The following is a 24,010-nucleotide window of genomic DNA, read 5'->3' on the forward strand; positions in this document are numbered from 1 at the left end:
AGAACATTTCAAATAATGTTCTCTGGAGTTTAGAAGTTCACTGAATAATGAAATAAAATGTGCTCTATGAAAGACTCCTATCTGACATATTGTAATTCCATTCCTAATAATCCCAGAAAATATTTGTCCTGTGATAATTTTAAAAATCGATGTGTTAATTGGCCATTTTACCAAAGAGAGAGAATGTTAGAAACGACAAACTGTGGAGTAATAACACCTAAAAATCCTCTTAAACATTTCATCTTCATTGAATATAGCAATTTTCTCTTTGTTTCCAGCTCATAGCTTTGCTGCTCAAAACACCAGTGATAAAGATTTCCAATTTGGTAGAGTCAGAAGATCAGCTCATCTTCCCGCTTAAAAGACAGAGTAAACAAGGCCTTTATGGTCCAGACACTGCAGCAAACAGAGGCTATATGAAAAGTGCACCACACTTACAGTGTTCTGCAGCCTGAGTGAGAGCACGAGAGTCTGTGGCACTGTCTCAGATGATTCCCACTGTCACACAGGAAAATTCTTCCAGGAAAGGAAAGTCCATGAAATAATGATGAAGGGGGTTCCTGGAATTAGAAGAGAGTGGGGTAAACCATAATCCTAACACCATCTATAAAAAGACAGTAACTTACTGGTGAATAAAGAGGAAAGGCTAGACTTCTCAGAAATCCAAACACGCAGCTGCAGTCAAGGAAAATATTGGTGTGATATACTAAATAAAAATCAGGTAAACAGTGGCTTTGTCACTTGGCAATAGCACTTAAGGTTCCTCTATGTGTTCTAATGATGTCATATCTCATTTTCCCAAAACAACATAAGATTTATAAAATGTAACACATACTATAGGCAAAATAAACTTAGGTAATATATAATGAGTAAAAGTTAATTTAACAATCGCTTCTGTAACTTACTAATAGCACTTGAAGTTCTCTCATACCTTTGAATACCTTTGACATAATATTACCTTATAGCAATATAATATATAACATAAATGTTGTAACATATACACGTATATGCACATATATGCATACGTGTATATATACACAAATATACATGTGCACAACATACACATATATCCATATATCATATATACATCACATATACATGTATACATATATATGCATTATTTTTTATATACAAATACACTTATACATACACACATACACATATATACATATATACAGCCCTCTCCCCTCTGTCTGAGTGGACCACAGCTTATCCGTTCATTACTTCTAGAAGATATTTTGGTTGTTTTCAAGTTTCAACAATTACCTTGAAAGCACTGTTGACTCAGATCGGCAGGTGCTTGTGGAGATACAGGTTTTTAAGTCTTGCTATGCTGGTAAAAGTATCACCGAGTCCATTTACTGGATGATGTAGCATGAGCTTAATTTGTTAGAAGCTACCACATGGCCATGTGTCTATACTGTTTGCTATTATCAGCAGCAGTGAGAGAGTTCCTGTTGCTCCATGCTCTCATCAGTCTCTCATGATGTCAGTGTTCCATATCTAGGCATTCTAACTGGCATATAACATATCCCACAGACATTTTCTTTTGAAATTCTGCAGTGATGACAAGTAGAACAACTCCTCATATACTCTTTGTTATGTGTGTTTCCTTGTGTTGATAGGCTTGTTCAAGTCTCCCTAAGACCTCCAGGATTCCCCTCACTCAAAAAGCTCCCTTCCAACTTCACCTCTACAATCCACAAAGTCTAATTATACCCTGAGTGCATGGGGTATAGGGTCCTATTCTCTACATCATGGGCAACCTATTTGTAGCCACATCACTGGAAAATGGACTCTCCGTCCCACAGGGGCTATCAACTGCTAATAGCTCCTTGGTTATAGGTTGGACTGTGTGAGTCCCTTCTCTTACCACAATGGAATCTAACCAGCTGATCTTTTTCAGGTTGTCTGCCAGGAACCATAGCTGCTGTGGAATTGATGAGTGTAAGGACCTCGTCATACCCAAAAGATAGTATTTTACAGCAATCACTCATTCTCTGCATAGTGACAGCTTGTGAGTCTCCGCCTTAGCCAGCCTGTGGGCATGAAGAATCTTCATGATGAGGGGCAAGAGTCACATTACTCTGTAGGGATTAGAGTAAGTATTGGGCAGTTCGATGCTTTACATCTTAAACGAAATACTAGTAATAGGCTCTATGAATGTAGCAGCCATGAATTGTTGGCCAACTTTCCAGTTCCAAGCTTGAGTCTCCTCAAATGGAGCAGGCCTCATCTCTAATTAGAAAGCTGTTGGTTGCCCGCTTCATACTCATGCACCAATAGATATATGTTTATTTTCTTTCATCAAAGTTATTACTATGTAGTCCTACGTGGACTGAAATGAACTCGTAGACACAACTGGCCTCAAACTCAAAGTCACCTTCCTCTACCTCCCAAATGTTGGGATTAAAAGCATGTGCCATAATGCTGAGCCCTAATAAGCATGTCTTGCCAAGGCAGCTCATCATTATTATGGTTTTCATCATTCACAGTTGGGTGGGGCTCTTAATGGCTTTTCTCACTCAACAGCCTTCATAGCATCTTCTGGTTTTGTGTTTGATAACAGGAAATAATTCTCTCTATCAGATGTGACTTCTGCAAAACTTTTCTGTCTGTATATCCTGTGAAATAGACCTTTAGGTTGTTTTTGTAAACTTTTATTTTATAATCTAATTAATGTTGGTTTTAAAACATGAATTGAGAATGGTTTCTCTCTCCTTATTTTTTTGTTTTGTGTTGAGGATAATACTCTCTTAAGTATTCAGTAGAATGTACCAGTGAAGCCATCTTCATATAGAAGTTACTGTGTGGAAAATCTTTGCCTACTAAAAATTGCATCACTCACCTTTAGCATTACAAAACCACGTTCCTTTTCCTAGGAACAGATTTCTGCTCTATAATAACTTCAAGGGATAGTAAAATAATTATCCCTGTTTATCTGGTTATTGTTAATATGTCAGGTATCATTCTATTTCTTTCCATTATCTCTTTTCTATGTCATAACTAGAGTACATTTCTTAACAGGCAGTATTTAGTGGGTTCATTTTTAATCAGGCTCAACATCTCTGAGATTTAAAATTAGACAACTAAAAAATAATGTGCTTTTAATGGAATTGAGTTTATCTACAGACTTTGGGATGTGTTTTTAGTTCATGCTAATATTTTGTGTATTTTAATTGAGTAAAGATCGTGTTTTATTTCACGTATTAATTTACTGATTCTATGTCTCCTTGCTTCTATGTTGTTTATTGGCACCCCTGAAACTTGTACATGACACCTTTTCCTTAACATTGACAATCTTCAAAAAAAAATGTGTTCTACTGCCCCAAAAATATAAGAAACTTTCAAAACTAATTCTCTCCTCAATTTTCTTGCCATTTTTACAATATATTTTATCTTTACTTATGTTATATATTCCCAATTGCTAAAGTCTTAAATAGTTAACTTTTAAAAAAGATTTTAATAACAGCATAAGTCTTCCATCTCAGCCCATGCACTTCTTATTTTCACGGTTTCGTTTTTGGTTCTTTGGCTGTTTTTATGAGTTTTCTTATGTTGGTTTCTTTCCCTTCCTAACTCTTGGAGCTTCTTCTCTCCCTTCCAACCTCCTCATGCTGCTTTCATGTTGATTTTCCTCAGCTTTCACACATGACAGAGAATGCCCCATGTTTGTTTTCCTATGCTTGGATATCTCAGGGTAACATGGTACCCTTGCTCCACATGACTGCAGGGGACAGAACATCTTCAGGGCTAAGTAACATTCCTCTTTGCATGAGTTTTTCTATACCTAGTATACTTCCCTCTTCGGCTGCTGTTAGTGTTTTTCCCTTCTGCCACTGCTTTTGAGAAAGTTGACTTTTTTATGTTTCTTGCATTGGATTTCTCTCAACTTTGATTGTTGAGTTTACAGTTTTAGCCAAATTTGAAATTTTTTAATTACATTTTTATTTTTTATATTAATTACAGTTTATTCACTTTGTATCCCAGATGTAGCCCCTTCCATTATTCCCTCCCAATCTCACCCTCCCTCCCTCATCTCCTCCCTGCCCCTCTCCAAGTCCACTGATAGGGGAGGTCCTCCTCCCCTTCCACCTGACCCTAGCTTATCAGGTCTCATCAGGACTGGCTGCAATGTCCTCCTCTGTGGCCTGGCAAGACTGCCCCCCCCTCTGCAGGGAGTGGTTGTGGTCAAAGAGCCAGCCACTAAGCTCATGTCAGAGACAGTCCCTGTTCCCCTTACTAGGGAACCCACTCAGATACTGAGCTACCATGGGCTACATCTGAGCAGGGGTTCTAGGTTATCTCCATGCATGGTCCTTGGTTGTGTTTCTTCAAAGAGATTCTGTTGTGTTTTCTTTCTCTTCTTCTTTGATGACTCCCATTGCTTTTAGACTAGTGACACAGCTATTCTTCCATTCACAAAAAAAAATAAATAAATAAATTTTATTTATATTATCCTTCTATTGCTATGTTTTAAATCCAACAATTTTATGCTATGTATGGCTAAATTGCCATTTCCCCCAATGCATATTAATGTTTGTTACTATAGTATTCCTTTCAATAATTGTGAATAGAATCATTTTAATTTCTCTTAGGTATCGCTGGACAAAGTCTGATACAGAATGTATAAAAGCAAATAGTTTCATGCATTTTATCTGTCCTTTTGAAATGTTGGAGGAGGGTGAATCCACTTACTGCTATTCAATCTTGTCCAGATAGGGAAAGCATTTTACTGGAATTTAACTATACGTTCATGTACACTGCTATTCTACATAATTTAAGTCCCCGATGCATTAAATTTAAAATGTTCTTCACCTTCTTTCTTGCACTTTTGTCATTCTCAAATAGTTCACAGCTAGAAGCTAAAGAGATTCACTAAACTTCATAGCACTTGACATAATGACGTCATTACATCTTTCACTTCACATTCACATTTACATAACTGCATGTGAGCTCTTTACTCAAGCTTAGCTCCTCAGTCTGGCATTATTAAAATTGTGCTTATTTCTATGCTTTCAGAAACCACTTCAACTTCAGTTCAGAGAAGAATCATTTTAATTGATTGGCTTTCACATGGGAACAGATATTCTGTCTATTGGCCCTGTGTATTCCCACATAGGTGTTACCCCTTTGTTTCATGGGACGTGGGAAATAAATCAAGCACCCTGCTTGCCTGGATACCTGCCTTTATTCTGTAGAATATCTGCTTATTTGAAATATACACAGTTCAGCATGAGCATTTGATCACTTTTGGAGAACTGGTTATAGTTTTTTTCCAAATCCCCAGCATGAAAAGATGATGAATAGATGAACTATTTGATCTATCTTTACTTAGTCACACTTTCTAAATAGAAATATTAATTTTGAAATCACTTTCAAACAACTGAAAAGCATGGGTTTGAATTAAATTAAAAAGTATTGCTACTTTCTGAATTCAGTCAGAAAAAATAATTATCCCCAGTCAATTTTAATTCTGTAAATATTATTTTAATATTCTAATTACTATTGTTTCTGCCCAAAGTAATATAACAAATGTATATCATGTGTGGGTTTGTTTATTAAGCAGCAACTCAAACCTTGATATAACTGAATGAATCAGAACTGGAAATTTTAAGAATAGAGAAAAAGAAAAACAAGCACATCTCATATTTGAAAAGTAGAAGAAAATGTTTCCATAAAGAATACTGTTTTAAAAACCCGTGACTTTCCCCCTTTAGGAAAAAAAATGCCTATTGGAGCAAAATTTGAAGAGTGTTTCTTTGCCTTTACACTAAAATGACAGGTAACACAGAAGAGTTTTATGATCTTCAGAGCTGTTTGGTGAGAAATGAGACCCCAGAAGTAGATTATCCAAGTCTGTTCATTCAGACAAGACAACTTAAAGGAAAAATAAACTATTTCAATGTTTTATTTGTGTGTGAATTATTCTGAGCTGACAAACACATAGTTGGTATATTTGAAATGGTATGGGAAAAAATAAATCGTAATTAGACATCTTTTCCTGTGAATCCCTTAACAGTAAGGCTGGGTTCCACGGAACCTAGATGCTCTACATACTTATATATTCTGGTACATCAGCCTGAGGAGCCTCCACCATTGCTGCTGTAGCATGTAATTTATTAATAGCAATATTAAGCAATATTCTCTTAATTTCCATCCCAGTAACTTCTCAGGACAGTGCTATCCTGTGAATAAGGTAGGATAATAGTTGCTGTCATTTGTATTCATCCTTTTAGAAGCTGTTCCCAAAATAGACCTACTGGTAGCAGTTTCCGAGTGTGTGTTCATGTTTGAGGAAGGCTTATGTTTTGAGGAAGGCTTGCTTTATTGTAAATGACAGTCTGTTGGACTCCTGTCATCAGCACTGAAGTTTACAGAAACTGAGTTTTAAGGGACTCTCCCCAGAATCCTTCAATTACCCAAGGCATACTTAATAATTGCCCTGGAGTGAAGCCACACTTCAAGGCACATTCACCTAAATAGCCACACCGGCTGGCAGGATCGGTTATGTGCTCAAGGATTCCCAAACTTGTCTCTTCCCCTGAGGGCCTTTTTTTTTTCTAATTCAGTTTTTGCTTTAAGGATGTCCCATTTGAAGGCATGGCCTCCCACCTTGGGATAATGACATGTCACAGAGTACAGAAGTGACATTCTGAGTGCCACTCTTGAGTGAGAATGACCTGTAGGGGTGTTACATGAATGGTGTTTTACAAATGTCAAAGATGATTATTCCCTGGAACATCCAATAAAGGTAAACAGGGAGCATAAATCTCCTCTTTCTTCACAGAAGGCTTTATTTTGCTCCATTCTGAGTTATTCCAAATCCCATTTGCAGAGGGATCCCATTGGGAGTGTCTCACACTGATTTTTGAGCTTGTCAAACTATCAAGGAAAGAAATCATTGTATTGCTCAAATGCAAATCTAGCATGAATATGGAAAAGGCGTTCTTTACATTGGGAGAGTGTGTTTCTCTTCAACTTTAAAATAAATCCACAAGAAGGCATATTTCTTTTCAAACATTAAGAAAACAACTAAGCTGAGTTGCAAAATACCTTCTCTTCCCAGGTTTCCAGGACAAGGGAAAAAAAGGCATCGCTTCTAGGCTCTGAACCAACCTTATTTGGGACTTATGAAGGGAGAAAGCAGTCTGGGTAACTTACCAATGTAAATTGCAATGGGAGAATGTTCCCATGAAGCCTAAAGACAAGATTCATCTGCCTCTCCATCTTTGCTTACTGCTATCCCATTCTCTGCAAAATGTGCACCAAGTTTATAAACCCACTCTAGGCCCACTTTCCTGAAATATTATGATCATCTCTGCAGTCTGAGTCTCGTAGGCATTCTACCCACACGCTATTGGCTTTGCAGATTGAACGACTTTACTTAAGTTTCACATCAGACCCACTGAACAACTGAACTGACAAGCTCTGAGATCAGCAAATCGCTTAGCAGTGGCACTGCTCGTCTGCCCTCAGATGGATTCCTTCAGGTGTCACAGGCTCCTGGAAGAGTGGTTCTCCAGTTGTGACCCAGTTGGGGGTCAAATGATCCCTTCCTAAGGGCCACTCAGGACCATCTGTGTATCAGATATTTATGCTACCCCTCATGAACAGTAGCAAAAGTACAGTTATGTAGTAGCAACAACGTAACTTTATGTTTGGGGGTCACCACAACATGAGGGGTCACAGCATTAGGAAGGTTGAGAACCACTGCCCTAGAAAATCAGGGTATTAAAATTGTACACCAGGGACTCAACTAGAAATCCATTCGGTACCATGTCCTTCACACTGAAAGCTCTTTATCCATACTGAACTAAACACCCCAAACCAACCCCTTAGCGTCCATATAACTTTGTCCACCTCTAAATGAACATATCAGGGTAACATCATCTAATTAGGCACAGACGATTTGTGTCCTGGCATTCACCAGAAGATAAGACATCCCTTGAAATGCTTAAAATTAAGTATTGAGTTTAATTTTTCAAAATTCAAATGAAATCAACTTTGATTTTCTCAGTGTTTGTCTTGTAGTGACTAAATTAAGTAAAGTACACATATTCATGACAGTCTGGCTCTTAGTCCCCAAGTAAGTCTGTGCACAGCTCTTATTCTGAACTTACAAGGAGATAAAATGTTACATACTGCTAAGGTTGAGGCCACTAACTCAGCAGGCTTTAATCTCCTCTCTGACTTACTGTATCTATCCTGTGTTTGGACCTCAGATTGTATCATGAGGCCCTCTGACATTTTGTAGTCATCTCCTGTACTATCTGATGGCATAGAGACATATGAAATTCAAATAAGCCCTTGCTTGAATTGAACAGCATCCTTCTTGGTTAACCTAAGTCGTGGATACATTCAGGTTTATTTTCCAAGATTAACTCATGTGAGTTTAGTCAGAACCACTCTGATCCTTGTTATTGAACCAACACATCCCAGTTGACTCTCTTGTGTGAATTACCAGGTATCCATACAGCAGCAAGCCTTTCCCTGTTCCTCACTCTTCAGGGGCTAAGATAGTAGTTCTCAGCCTTCCTAACGTTGCAACCCTTTAATGCAGTTCTTCATGTTGTGGTGACCCCCCCAACCATAAAATTATTTTTGTTGTTACTTCATAACTGAAGCTTTGCTACTGTTGTGAGTTGTAATATAAATATCTGATGTACAGGGTTTGTCTTAGATAACCCCTGTGAAAGAGTCTTTCAAACCCAAAGGGGATCTCAATCCAAAGGTTTAGAACCACTGAGCTCCCGGATGTGTCACGCTGTTAGGTAGTATTTGATATGCAATGCCAAATTTATAGTGACCATGGATAGACTGGGCATTATACTAGAAAAATTCTGGTTCTTGAATATTGCTCCTTGTCCATGTTTTCTCAAAAATAAGCCATTCATCTTACATAAGAGAATACGCATGGGTCAAAAATAAAATCTTTTCCCACTGGTGCATACACCTTTCTATAAATGGATTTAGTTTGGATTTTCTAAGATGTGAAAAAGAAATAGCTATGTTTTGTCCCCACGAAACAGATTTAGACATTTATTCAAAAATCAAAGAGAAGTAAGATGTCTAACAATCTCCAGGAAGTTATTCCAGGAAGTGTGACAATTATAAACTTAATGGTGCTTTATACAAAGTCTATATTTGATAATGCATGATATTCTACCCACAATTTTGCCTTCCTCTTTTCTTCCTTTACTTCTACACTTCACATATGATGTCTGCAGTCCTCTTCATGTAAACTTCAAATCCCCTGGATGCTATACTCTTTCAGGAAGCCTGATCCAGGCACAGTGGTCTTCCAAGGCTTGTTGCCCCTTCTTTATGATGTGAACATTCACCTATGACCACAAATGACAAATTACTTTCCAAGAAAGGAATAAGAGCTCTGGTTTTGGGAACTTTCATTTTTAACTCATGCACATTTTGAGAAACATTTTTCATGTACATATATGCTTTGTGGGCCTTACTCTTTATTTTTCATCCTCTACAACAGGACTAGTCACAGATGTATCGCAGCTACATTCTCATGCATGCTCTCTGAATACATGCATAGACGTACATACATGCTTACAAGCATTCCCATACATCACAGCTCTCCAGTAAATACACTCTCAGGTTGGCAATACATATAACACCTACTTGATTAACTCACACGATACTATAAGATGCTAGTCCATACCCTTTACCTGACTTAGTACTTAAATCATCAGATCTCTGAGACCACTAGAAATATTAGAGATATTAAGGAGGATGTACACCTTCATATGCTGATCTAGAAGAAAGACTAGCCTTATGACTTGTTGCTAAGACATGGCAACTTCATCACTACTGTACAATACCCAGGCAGAGTTAAAATCGTAGCATTGTCCTTAATCTTTACAGAGAAGGCAAGAGACAGACTGAAACCAAGATTGGGATCAAACCACGAAGTTCTAAATGTCTCCTAACATTAGCCCAGTGACATATTTTTGGTAAGGCTCGGGTTTCTGGCCATCACTTTCAGGTTTCTTAATATTTGTTCTTATACCCACAAATAAAGTAGTCCTTACCTCTCATTAAGCAAACTTCTCTTTGTGATAAATGGAAAGCATTAAAGAAAATCACAGTCAATCAAAATGCAGAGTTGTAGATCCCAGTCCCAAAGGATGTGTCCATAAAATATTCCCTTACCTAAGGCTCAGGGAATATTGCACAATAAGGGAAAGAAAGATTATTTTAAAGCTACATTTGATGGCTCATTGCTTTTTATCACTTTCTAGTATTCCAAAGTAAAAACTTACAATAACGTATTTGTCTATTCACTTATTGAAGGACATATTTTATTGCTTCCAGATATGGAAATTTATGAATGAAATAGTTATTCATACTTTATTTTTGTATGTTGAGAAAATAGATGCTATGTAGACATATTTTTTTGAAAATCTGTATGTTTTTATTTTATAAAGATAAGCTGTGCGTATGTATGTAGGTATGTATATAATAGATTCAGTAAGCTTTGCTCTTATTTTGTGAAGAATCATGGGGCATGAAATCCTTCTAAAGTGTGAAGGGATAGAGACCATCCCAGAAAACCATAACTAGTCAAAACAGAGATAACAAATTTTAATGGGGTGTGCAGCACAATTAGATACATCTCCAGAATATTCCTCCACCTAAGGCTGAGGGAATATCAAGGGACAGAGGAAAATTGCCCATGATCTTTCAGCTACTATGTGACAAAGATTGGATTACAGGCTAGATTTTATAAATAGGCTAAGTATATTTTTTTTCTATTCATAATATACCAACAAGGCTAAACAGAAGCCTGGTGAGTGAAGAGCAGATAAGAGACTTGAAATAACAGTTGTTAAACTTATTTGTTTTCTCTTTTAAATTGTGCTGTAGGTCTTACTATTTCCCAGTTCTTACCTAAAATTCCATTCACTCTGCCCAACAGTTGCTCATCAGGCTCAGCATCTGCTTTGATAGTCTGAAGGGCAGAGGCTTTCAAAGGCCCTCTGTGGTAGGTTCCTAGGTTGTTTCCTGTTTTCTTCTTCTTCTGATGTCCATCCTCTTTGCCTTTATGGGTCTCCACAAGGAGAGCAACAGAACAAGAAAATTTGAACACAGGGAACTTCCCAGAGACTCATACTCCAACTAAGGACTATTCATGGAGATAACCCAGAACCCCTGCACAGATGTAGCCCAGGGCAGTTCAATTGGGTTACATAGTAATGGGAAGAGGGACTGCCTCTGACATAATCTGATTGGCCTGCTCTTTGATCACCTCCCCCTGAGGGGAGCAGCCTTACCAGGCCATAGTAGAGGACAATGCAGCCACTTTTGATGTGAACTGATAGACTAAGATCAGAAAGGAGAGGAGAACCTCCCCTATCAGTGGACTTGGGGAGTGGCATGCATGCAGAGGGAGGAGGGAGGGTGAGATTGGGAGGGGAGGAGGGAGGGGCTTATGGGGGGATGCAGAATGAATAAAGTGTAATTGATGAAAAATTAAAAAAAAAACAAAACTTTTTAAACACTCAAAAAAAAAATGTGCTGTAGGTAAATGGAGCCAAAAAAAAAAAAAAATCTTGCTAAAGTATAAGGGTTGCCTGAGGAGAAAGAGTGATAGAGGGTGAGGCAGCAATTGAATATGCCTAAACATACTCCAATCGGTAGGAAAGAAAGGAAGCCCTCATCCCTAGTGAACTTAACTAAAGAGAAAGAGTTTAAAGAGGAAAAATTAAAAATCACTTGAATACAATCTTTCTAAATAAATATTAGCACGGTAAACAATGCATCTATACTTGGTGAATCCGCATGAATGTGATACAGTGATCAACATTTTTCTAATAAAGTACTACGTACCTTAAAAATACACCAAGAAAAGTTGATGACGTTGATATAAATTAATCAGGCAAATTACCAAATTAAATTTACTAGGCATAACATACAAAACAGTGAACAGATATTTTGAGTAGGACATATACAGAAAACAAAATAAAATTATGAGGTATCACACATGAAAAACTGGAAAATACGTTTAAAGTTACAATATGAACAATTACCAAATTTTAGTGGGGTGTGCAGCACAAGTGGATACATCTCCATCTCCAGCACATTCCTCCACCTAATGCTCAGGGAACATCAGGGGCACAATTAAACCTACAAAGTCAACACTGAATCTATAATGTCACAATTAAATTGGTGAATTTGAAAATTAGACACAGGAACTTCTTGAGAGGGAGCAAGACTGTAAAATACAAGAAAATAAACAAATATGGAAGACAAAATCGTTAAACACCTTTGGTAGTACCAGAAAGAATGAGAACAAAATAAAGATGTAGAAATAGATAACTGTTTGAGTGGAAAGCACTTGCCTAGGCAAATTGAGGCCCTGGGTTCACCCACATTACACAGTATTACTACTACTACTACTACTACTAATAATAATAATAATAATAATAATAATAATTAAGAGTAACCATAACAGGGCCTCATTATAAAAGACCCAAGAATATTAAGCTCACTGTTTAAAAAAATCCACATATTAAAATTTTGAGTGTGTAATCAATTTTGAGTGTCTCAATAAATGTCATTGTTTCACAGAAAATCATGAAATCTTAGAGAATTAATTCCTGGTGGAAGCAATGAGAAGAACAGTTGGGAAATTTTAAACATCTGTTTCCCCATCTCCTCATCATACAATAGTAGATTCAATTAACTGCCTACTTCTCTTCTTTCTATGTTGTTTTCCTCTAGTCATTTAAAGATAGATTCATAATACTTGCTAGTAGACTGGAAGCCAGAGGGGCATCCAAGAAATGGGTCCTTGCTGGTTTTGTATAATCAATTACTAAACATGCCATTCCGGTATGACATGAAATGCAGGCAGGGATTAGTTGGGCCCTCTGTTTAGTGTCTAATCAGATATAATCCAGTACTGGCTGAAGGCACAGTCTCATCAGAGACCTAGCTGGGAAATATTCACTTCCAAACTCTGTCACTTATTTGAAGCTTTTACCTCCTTGAAGCTACAATACTGAAACTTTTGTTTTCTTCTTGTCATCCAGAGATGATGTTCATTTTTAAAGGGATTCACAGTTCCTTGTTTTGTGACTATGGACAGTTAACAATGGTCCATTTGCTTCTTCAAGACAAGCAGGGAACTCTACTAGAATGATATTCCATAAAACAAAATATAATCAGGAATTCCATTGCTTTTTTCAAGGCCTACTGGTTAGAACCAAATCATGGGCCCTCTTGTACTTCTTCAGTACTACACAACAGCCTGGCTCATTGTGGGTTACCTACTTTTGTCATCCGTGGGTTAATAAGAGGTCTAGACCTTCTTTGAGATTAGGACATTATCCATCAGACTTCTAAACTGAGTTCAAATTTGGTCATGAGCATTATCTTAAAAATGCAGCTATCATCCAGGAGAGTATAACCTGGCATGCTAAATTTTATGTACCTGCAGAGTACTATAACTATTGAAGAAAAACTACAAACCAAACAACATATGCTACATGTAGCAGAATTATTGAAACAGATGGTCAAGGGATATAAAATAAGCACAATAAATATTACAGCAGATAGGAGGAAGCATATTAATAATATGAAGAAGGAGTAAGAATTTATTTTTAAAAGTTAAAAATATTAAAAATGCAGAGTACATTAGATGAACACTTTAAATTGCCTAAATAGGAGTCTAACTGAAAAGTGAATGAGTAAACCAACGATTGCATTGAAATATATTCTAAGAATACGTAGAAAACAAATAAAAGTAGATTGTAGGAGACAACTGAGGGATAGAGAGGATAGCAAAAGTGTCAACTTCTGTAAGTTTAAGATGAAAAGTAATACAGAAAAATGTGTGTTTGCACAAGTAATTAAAAATGAGGTGAGATCCAAGTCTTGAAGGGCCCTGAAAGCATGCAAGAGGTTAGGTCACAAAAGATCATCTAAACAAATCTAAAGCACATAGCATACCAACATATTTCTACAAAAAAAAAAAAGTAGGCTGCATATGGTAAGATTGGCTTCAGAGTTTGTTGTGCCACTAAATTACTATTGAAAATTGTGGGCAAGGTACTGATGGACCTGCCTTAGCACACACAAGGCCATGGGTTCCATTTCCAGAATGCAACCATAAAAGAAAAAAAAGGTTATAAAGAATAAAAGTACCTTGAGTCATGTTTATGGAAGGGTAGCCATGTGAAAATCCACTTGGGAAAACATGCTTGGGAAAGGAATGGTTACAAAAAAAATAATATAGCCATATGAAAATTAAGGATGGTTTCATACTATGTGGCAGATTATAGTTGCCTCTTGACACTAGCAAAGAAGGAAAGGTGGAGCCGATGTGCACAGCACGCTTACAACCAAAAGCCATTAAAACTAAAAAGGACAGGGCTGAAAGATGAATTGGTAAGGTGCTTGCCACGTGTGACAGCTAATTTTGACTATTAACGTGGCTACAGAAGAATCACCTAAAGCCCAAGCAGCTGGATACAACTGGGAGGGACTGTTTTGAATGGGTCATTTAAATTGGGAAAATCCACACTAATCTGAGCTATACCTCCCTGTATTTGCCCACATAAAAGCACAGAAAAGAGGAAAACTTTCTGTTTACCCACTTGCCCTCACTCTCACTGATAAATTTATCTGCATGGTTGCTGAGACATTATTTCACTAGTATTAAAATCTACATCTCGAGGATTCTGGTGTAGACTAAAGGCCAGCTGAAATATATAGCTTCCTGGACTGAACAGCTTCTTGGTTCTTGAACTTTCCATTAAGAGACAGCCATTACTGGATTAGCTGAACTACAGCCTGTAAGCCACTCTTACAGACTTCATACATATAAATAATATATATTATTTGTGTGTGTGCTTACATGTGCACACATGTGCAAGTACCATAAGAGCACACCGGTGGAGGTCAGAAAACAGCTTTCAGGAGTCAGCCATCTACTTCTAATACGTAAGGTTGAGTGTCAAGCTCAGGCCATCAGTCTTCATGGCAAGTTTCTTTACCTGCTGAGCTAGCTCACCAATCTTCCTTTTGAAGATGATAGATAGATAGATAGATAGATAGATAGATAGATAGATAGATAGATAGATAGATAACATACATATTAATATTGAGCACTTGAGTTCAAGTTCCCCAGCACCTACGTAAAAAGTCAGGAACTGACATGTGCACTTGCAATCCCCAAACTGGAGAGGTAGACTGAGGCAGATCTCTGGGGCTAACAGACTGGTCAACCTAGCTAAATTGCCCCCCTTCCCACTTGCACACACAAAGTAAATGAATGTAAAAACATCTAAAAGGAGAAAACTGAACACATGAAAAGAAGGAAAAAAATAAATGAAAGTACCACAAAAGGGAAAAAAATTAAATAAACTGAAAAAATGTTAATATACCTATGAGCATATAATAATATTAAACACATAATTAAAATAAAATGATTCAGCCATACAGATAAATATAGAAAGTGCAGATAATATAGAAATTTAGAAATGAAGAAAATGTATCTATATGTAATATATGAAAATAAAATCAGAACTGAAAAGGAAAGATGAAAGCTGTTATTATGTAAATATTAACTAAAACATATTAAAAAGTATTCTTAATATGTGAATAATATAATTTTATATTTAAAAATCCATAAGACTTGGATGAGGCCCAGATGTTGAGGTCGTCTGCTGCTCCTACAGACTAAGTGGGCTCATTCCCTAGCACCCATATTTAGGTGGCTCACAGTTACCTTTAACTCCAGTTCCAAGAGGTCCTTCACCCTCTTCAGGCCTGACTGACACCAGTATGTCCATGGTGCAAATACAGAAAGGCAGGCACAGGCACACACACACACACACATATATATTTTTTTTTCACAAATGATGACAGAGAATTGTTATGGTAATAAAAAGTGTAACAGAACAAGAAAGTAGAACTATCATAAATGACCATAATATACTCAAAAATTATATAACGCCAAATTAAGTTGATACACACACAAATGATCAGTTGTTGCTAGAGCAGTCTCATGCTCCTTTTAAAGATATATAAACCCCAAAAGCATAATAAATTAAATTGTAAATCACAGGCAATGATGTAGATGAGTCTAATTAATCTTTGGGGTGAATTGAGACATTTACAGCCAAGAAACCACAGAACATATATTCTTATTGATCACACATAAAATATTTATAAAGCTAACAACAGGAGACTACAATAAATTATTTAAAAAATACTTAAGTGAAGGGATGAAAAGAAAACATTCCCACCTAGGAAAAGAAAATGAAAGATGATAATTATATATAATTTATTTTGTGTTTTACATATATCTATAATTTATTTAATTTAGATCACAGGGCTTCTGATATAATATATAATATATATTATGAATATATATAAATAAGTAAATATAAATAAACATATAAATAAATAAATAAGTAATTACAAAGAGTTGTACAGTTCTTTGGATCTGGAAAGGAAAGATCATAATAGCAAGCTGACCTCTATTTGCAAAACCAACCTAAGAATATATGTTTAATCAAAATTTGCAGGAAGCAAATTAAATTGCTGTTCTCAGGAAGAACTTTTTTTTTTTTCTTAAATAGGGGAAGATTAAAATTTAGGTAACAGAAACAAGACCATCATAAGAAAAACAAAAGGAAGATGGGATAAGAGGAAAGGCCAGATTTACATAGCACTGCGCCCTCAGAAACACAACAAAGCTAAAGATAACAGTGTATTACACCCTGATCTCATCTTAGAAGATATTATTCATGGGTAATTCTGGTATGATAATTCAAGGGAAAAGGTGGAGAATTTAACATTTAAAAATGTGTTCCAAAGGACAAAGCCACTAAAGACAAAACAGCTTAAAAATAATTGCAATAAATTAAATGAGGCAGTTAAAAGTTAAAAACCTAGATGTAATAAATATCTCGAATGAATGGGAACATGAAGGGGAAACAGAAACGAAAAACGTATTATAACAACAAAATTATAAGTGAAGTATGCTGGTGGAATAAATGCTGAATAAGTGCTGCCAGTCCTTAACCAAGGCGCTATATTGAAACTTCAGTCTCTTTCCTTTCACTGCCATCACCTAGCTCAGTCTCCCACCATCTCCCATATCCTGATAGCCAGGACAACACTGTTTCTGCAGATAAAATGACTTTGTCTGGCCAGATCTGGTGGCTCAGGCCTGTAATCCCAGCACTCAGGGAGGCAGAGGGAAGCGGGTCTCTGAGAGTTCAAGGCCAGTCTGGTCTACAAAGCTAGTCCAGGACAGTGGAGGCTACACAGAAAAACCCTGTTTTGAAACAGGCACACACATACACACACACACACACACACACACACACACACACACACACACACATATATATATATATATATATATATATATATATATATATTTATTTTTTTTTTTACAAACAAAATGGCCTTGTCTGAACAAACAACCCAAGGAGGGAGAACTTGAAGGCTTGCCCATACCCGCTGAAGCCACATTTGACTTCCTGCTCCCTAAAGCCTCAATTCAAACTCTAAGTATCCTCTTCCTTCTTCAGCACATATCCCGTATCCCTTTCCTGCCCCTTGAGTTTGAAACCCACAAACCTGTCTGCTGAGCTCAGACTGGTCTCTTTCCAGCCTTGTGTCTCCTTAAGCTGCTTCAAATTCTAACAGTGCCTGTAAGCTCAGACTCTTTAAAGTGGGAGAGAGAAGAGTTTGTGGTCAGCCTGGGCCATATAGTGTAAGAGACCCTTCCAAAACATAAACATAGAAGAAGAAGAAGAAAAAAAAAGCTTTCTGACCTTCCTGAAACCTTCAGACTTTTTACAAGTGAAATCTGCCAAACATCTATGAAAAAGTTAATTCATATTTTGTACAAATTATTTTTAAAAATAACAAGAAAAGTACTAAAACTAAGCTATAAACACGTTAAAATTCTATGAAAGCTCCTGAATTGAATTTTGGGAATCTCATCAAACTCATGTAATATGTCTATGCACAAACAAAGGTTATAAACAACTATTATTATTTTGCCAAATGAGACTCACAAAAGTAGGTGCTGGGGAAATGGCTCAGTAGGTAAAGAGCTTGCTGTCTTAGATGAAAACCTGAGTCCATGTATTCAGGGCCCATGTAAAGAGCTTGGTGCAGTGGCAGTCCATCTAGTCAAGTGCTGAGTTTCAGTTTCAATCAGAGATTCTCTGTTGAAAAAAAAAATAGGGGCTTTCAGGGCTTTACAAGAAAATGCCACAAGAGTCAATTAACCTAAAACCATAGGGGCACGCAGAGAGGTAAGCACTATCCAAGAGCATGTGTGGGCTGGACCTAGGTCCCCTACACATCTGTAAGCAATGGGCAGTTTGCTTTCCATTGGAGTCCCCTGTTAAGTTGAACAGGTGCTGTCTGTGACATGGACTGTGTTACCTGTTTTTGATCCCTTCCCCCTAAAGGGGGCTGCCTTGCCTGGCCTCAGTGAATGAGGATGAGCTCAGTCCTGATGCAACTTCTTGTGCTGGGGTGAGTATGCGGCAGAAGGAGACTAGGAACAGGAAGGTAAAGAAAACAAAAGGACCCAGAAGAGAGGAGGGAGGGGGCTACAATTGGGATGTAAAGGAAATATATAAATTATTATTAAAAAAAAAAAAAAGAGCTCTCACTGGACACACTGGCACACTCCTGTAATCCCAGCACTCAGGGAGGCAGAGGCAGGCTGATTCTCTGTGAGCTCAAGGCCAGCCTGTTCTACAAAGTAAGTCCAGGACAGCAAGACTACACAGAGATACCCTGCCTCTAAAAAGAAAAAAAGGGGAAGGCACTCTCACATGCTCAAATACACACTCAATTACACACACACACAACAATACGCAAAAGTAAACTAGCCACACTATCATCATCTCCTATAGGACTACACAAAGTAGAGTCTGATGTTGCCCCGAAATAATTAAATTATGGGCAGACATATAGCACTAAGAAATAGCATGCTTAACTGAAACGCATACTCATGCACTTAATTTAGGAGAGCACTTATGGTAGAACATAATCAGGAGAAAAATCCCCCGAAGAAAATCATACCATATAGGAATACTAAGGTCAAGATGTGGGATAAAATAAATCTAATACAGTGGAGTGTAAATTGGAAAATAAATGTGATACTAAAGTGTGGGAGAACAGGTTAGCAGTATGCCAAAATCATCCACTATGTGGCTGAGTGAAAGGATATGGCTGTGGAAAGCTTGGAAGGTTCTTTCACTGAAGTACATCTTTGCCATATTAAAGACAGAGATATTCCACACTGTGAAGAAAGGCATCATGTTTCTGGCACTTAAGGCAAGCTCTAGAATAAAAATGTTTAGGACACCGGTAGAAATTGCTACAAAGATATTAAGCAACATTGCAAAGAATAGAAGTATCACGGGCTGGAAAGATGTACAAACCACTGTCCTTATGCATGGAAATGCAATGCCCTACAATGACTCAATCAATTTGGTCACCATCTCCAGAATCAAGAGATAGCTCAACAAGACATACAGCAGCAGAAATGCCATAGTGACCATCCTAAAAATTAAATTATCTGAGTCAACATGCCAGGTGTGTGCAACTTAATGAAAGAGAGAGAGAGAGAGAGAGAGAGAGAGAGAGAGAGAGAGAGAGAGAGACATAAAGCCCCAAACTACAGAGGTGACAGGCTTATTTCATTCTAGTGTCCAAAACTTCCAGCTGTGAGAGGACTTCAGAGTATGTGGACGCCCTTGCTGACAGCGATGCCCCCCCCAGGATTAAGGGATTTTATTCAAGTTTGTATTTCTTAAGGGGAGGGTAAGCCTGAATGGAATGCATCCTCCCTTCCTGAGTTTCAAAGAGCTGGTTCAAGATAATCCACATTCATCATGCAACAGGATATAGCCAATCAACATAAGTAAACTCTTACCATGAATTAATTTCTGATTAAACACTTTAGCAATTAGAGTATGTTACCAATTATCAATTATTTAAGTGCTAATATATCATAGCACTTAGCCAAGCCTGGTTTTTAAAAGAACCTCAGCTAATCCTTCTGCTGAGCGCTTTTGACACCCATTAATAATAAGAAAGCTGCCTCCCAGTATGGTCATTCTTGCCTACCCTCATGGAATTCCCTATTCTCTTTGATACAAATTTATTTTTGAATGTTTTTATTTATACTACAAATAACAGATAGTGTAATTGTTTTCTGAACTTCAGATCAATGACAATACATGCAAATTTATATATATAAATACCCATAATTTATATGTGGCATACAACATCTAAAAACCCTACTGGTAGTTCCTAGCCTTCTCTTGAATACCATAGATGTTAATATTTAGGAACATTTTTAATTTTTACCCAATTTTTTTGGAACTAAGTCTACTCCTTATGGTAATTTTCACTGTCACAGAGACTCAAATCTGCTCCCAATACAAAGACAGAAACTAGCAAAACCAAGAACCAGGTTGCTATCACTGATCAATGGACAGCAGAAGAAAAAAGAATAATTCAAATTTTGGTTGTACTTATTTTGGTTATTTAACTGAAACTTGCCCAGGCTGGTCTAGAACTCATTATATAACCCAATCTAGACTCTGACACAAGGAAATCCTCCTGCATCAGCTTACTTCACTCTAGGACTCAAAGTGACCTAATTTACTTTCTGTTGCTCTTATAAAATACTTCTGACTAAAAGTAACTTGGAGAAAATAGAACTTATTAAGCTCAACCTTCTAGGACACAGTTCATCAAGGGAAGCCAAGGTAGTAAGTCCAGACAGAAAGAAGCTTGAATGAGAAACCACTAACTTGCTTCCAGGCTGACATTCAGCTTCTTTTTTTATGCAACCCATGTCTACCTGCTGGGGATGACACTTCTCTCAGTAGTCTGAATCCTCCTACATCAATTATACACACACACACACTCACAGACAAATGCTCATAGACATGCCTATGGGCCAATAGGATGGAGAAAATCATTCAACTTCCGTTCAATTATTTCATCTTCCAAGGTGTGTCAAGCTGAGAGACTAGCCATCAGGTTAGGTGTTACTCATGAACAATGCAACTCACAGTCACACATGGCACTATGTAACTTACAAGTAGAGCTGACCCTAGAATATAGGAAAGTCTGGTACCAAAGCCATTTTCTCTCCATTTGTCCTTGCTGAAACAGACAATCTTCTTGCACTGTGAAGCCATCACTAGTAGGAAACATGATCTCCTTCAATACTGCATAATGACCATGGGGTCCTTAGCTACCTTAAGTAATGGGACCGCCTTGATTTCAGCAAGCTGTGTGGGACCTCTATCAGCTGACCAAGGGAACCCAAAACTGAAAAGCCACTGTAGACAAAGAAATGCAAAAAGAACATATAACAGTGACTTAGAGCCCTGTTAGTTAACTTATCCTGTTTCTAGAGAGCCAGAACTTATCGCCTGAAACCTTCCTATTGTATTCACCAATAAGCAAATTCCAAATTTGAATTCAGAGAACCTTTAACAAAACCCAGTGCCCTTTGCACCCACCCTTCTCCACTGAGAAGACACATGAACCCTGACCGTAGGGAAAGTCACTCTGATTGTATGAGCTAATTATTCATGCTGTTTCTCCTTTGTTTCTCTTTTTGCCTCCTAAATTATAGTCATCTTTAAGAGAATCCAATAGACTTTTCAAGCAGAAGATTAAACTACTAGGATGTGAAAGAAAGTGCTGATTGATGTTCAAATCAAATAATAGGGCATAGTTTAAATGTACCTACTTTTTAATGACCCATACCCTTAGTCTCCACTCTTCCACCTCCACGTATTCAACATGGCAGAGTGACCTGAGGTCACCTTGAGTCCATCTAGCTTTACAACTTGACAATATTTTTTTTCTTTGTTTGGTTTTAGTTTCTTTCAGGCAGAAGGAACTGCTCTTAGCTGTGAGACCAAGCAGCCCTGTTTAGAAAGCTTTTGTGAGTCCCTGTAGTATAATGATTTTCCTTCAGAGAGCATGTAATTTTAGGTTCTTGCATAACAGCACCAGGTTTTTATAGTATTATTGAAGTTTGTAATTTTATTTCTCTCTGAAAATTAAGTGCACATTGGTGTTATGGAATTTTTTTTTCTTCCTTCCATCACATTTGGATGGAATCAGAAGGGCAAACTGCACAGCGCTGGGAGTACTTAGGACGTGAAGAATAAACGTTTTCGATTCCCTTGTTGAAGAAGCATTTCACACATAGGCAAATCCATCACATCACTACTGTTTGTTTTCAGTTACAAACAAGCTGTAACCTAAAGGATACAATGCAGCAACCGAAAACAATCAATGTGCCATTTATGCACTCTCTTCTGTTTAGGAAACAGTTTAAGGGTTTACAGTACATTAACTCAGATGTGGAAACTAACCTTTCTGCAGGGCGGGCACATCTTCCAAAGAAATTCATTTACCCTCCAGAATTCGTCATTTCCCATCAATAGTTGCACCTCTTTCTTGTCTGCTGCCATCAGATCTGAGCAGTAACATCAGCTTCCTGATGTTACTCACTGCTTCCTCCTTGGTGTAAATGAGACATGTCACCTCTCTATTCCTGGCAACTGATGCAAACAAATATTTTGAGCTGTGAGCATAACAGCCCCATGTAGACCTGCAAGACTCACCCTGTCCCTTGCAGGCAGAGTGAAAGCATTTCTATAGCAAATAATCAATGTTGAGTAACAATTCAGTACATGGCAATTTGTCTTTGACTCCTTTTGAATTGAATTTTGTAATTTATAATTTATATCTCTTTTGTCTTTGGTTGTGTGTGTGAGAGATAGAAAGAGGCTGAGAGATGGAGAGAGGCAAAGAGAATATGTGTGTATGCATATGTGTGAGCAAGTGTGCACTCTCGAGTGTGTTTGTGTGTGTATGTATGTGTGTGATGAATATTTATGTGTACATTCATGCTGTGAATATGGGTATGGAAATGTTATGGCATATATGTGGAGGTCAGAAGACATCCTTCAGTATTGGTCCTCACCCTCTACCTTGTTTAAGTCAGTTTCTGTTGACTTTCTGACAGACTTTCTCATGACCTTCCAGAAATACACCTGTTTGTGGCTCCCACCTTCCAGTGGAACCACTGAGATTATAGACACTCACATTGCCAAGTCTGGCTTTTATGTGGGTTCTGGGATTTGAACTAAGTTCCTCTGTCTTGCATGCAATCAGTTTCCCAACTGATACATTAAGATTAGGAGTTCTTGTGGTAGGCTTAAAGTTGAACTAAAATTCATTAGTTGGGTAACCAGCTATCACCAAGCTCGTTAGGCTTTTCACCTCTACCTAAAAATCTTCCCACCATTTTGTTAATTTTGTTAATTCATAAAATTGTTCTTAGGTGATAGCCAATGTCACATTTCCCTGGCCTGATGGTGTTCTTTGAATCTTCATTCATTGTCTTTAATCCACTACATAATGACTAGTTTTGCTTAATGCTGCTTCACCTAACAATGCTCATTTGTTCAATAATCTGAGCCCAAGACAGGCTGGAGAGAGAATCTGAAAGTCAGTCTGGCTCAACCTTTTTCCTGTAGTTTGGTGCAGCCACTCTCCACTCTTCCTCTTTCGCTTATATTTGTGAAACTGGACCGTGAGATAAATATGTGTGGTCTTCCTTTAATGAGATAACCCTACCATAAAATCCACTACCAGGCTTATGGTGTTAGAGAGGCTTCGGGATTCTTTCCAGCACATAGACAGGGTCTGTTAAAAACAATCCATATGCTAAAGCTTTAACATCTGATGTGATTATATTTAAAGACCAGGTCAAGGAAGAGGTAATTAAAGAGGAATGGAGTCATCTGGTAAGATCAATATCCTCATAAGAATGTAAAGAAAAGAGCCTAAACCCTCTCCATGTATAAGAAGCAAGGGAAGGTTACATGAGGATATATAAAGTAGCCTTCAGCAAATCAGAAAGCACTTACCAGAAACTGGTCATACTGACACCGTGTTC

The 24,010-nt window shown here is 37.5% G+C and overlaps 1 long non-coding RNA gene across 1 annotated transcript in view; it reads left to right on the forward strand.

The window, feature by feature from the left end:
- LOC132649354 (uncharacterized) overlaps positions 1–2,583 on the forward strand; it is a 37,570-nt gene extending 34,987 nt beyond the window's left edge. The window contains exon 3 of the long non-coding RNA XR_009587797.1: positions 1,907–2,583. This is a non-coding gene — a long non-coding RNA (uncharacterized LOC132649354). The remainder of the gene's footprint in view (positions 1–1,906) is intronic.
- The last annotated feature ends 21,427 nt before the right edge of the window (positions 2,584–24,010 follow it).

Source organism: Meriones unguiculatus, chromosome 1, assembly GCF_030254825.1.
Source record: "Meriones unguiculatus strain TT.TT164.6M chromosome 1, Bangor_MerUng_6.1, whole genome shotgun sequence".
NCBI classification, from domain to species: domain Eukaryota; kingdom Metazoa; phylum Chordata; class Mammalia; order Rodentia; family Muridae; genus Meriones; species Meriones unguiculatus.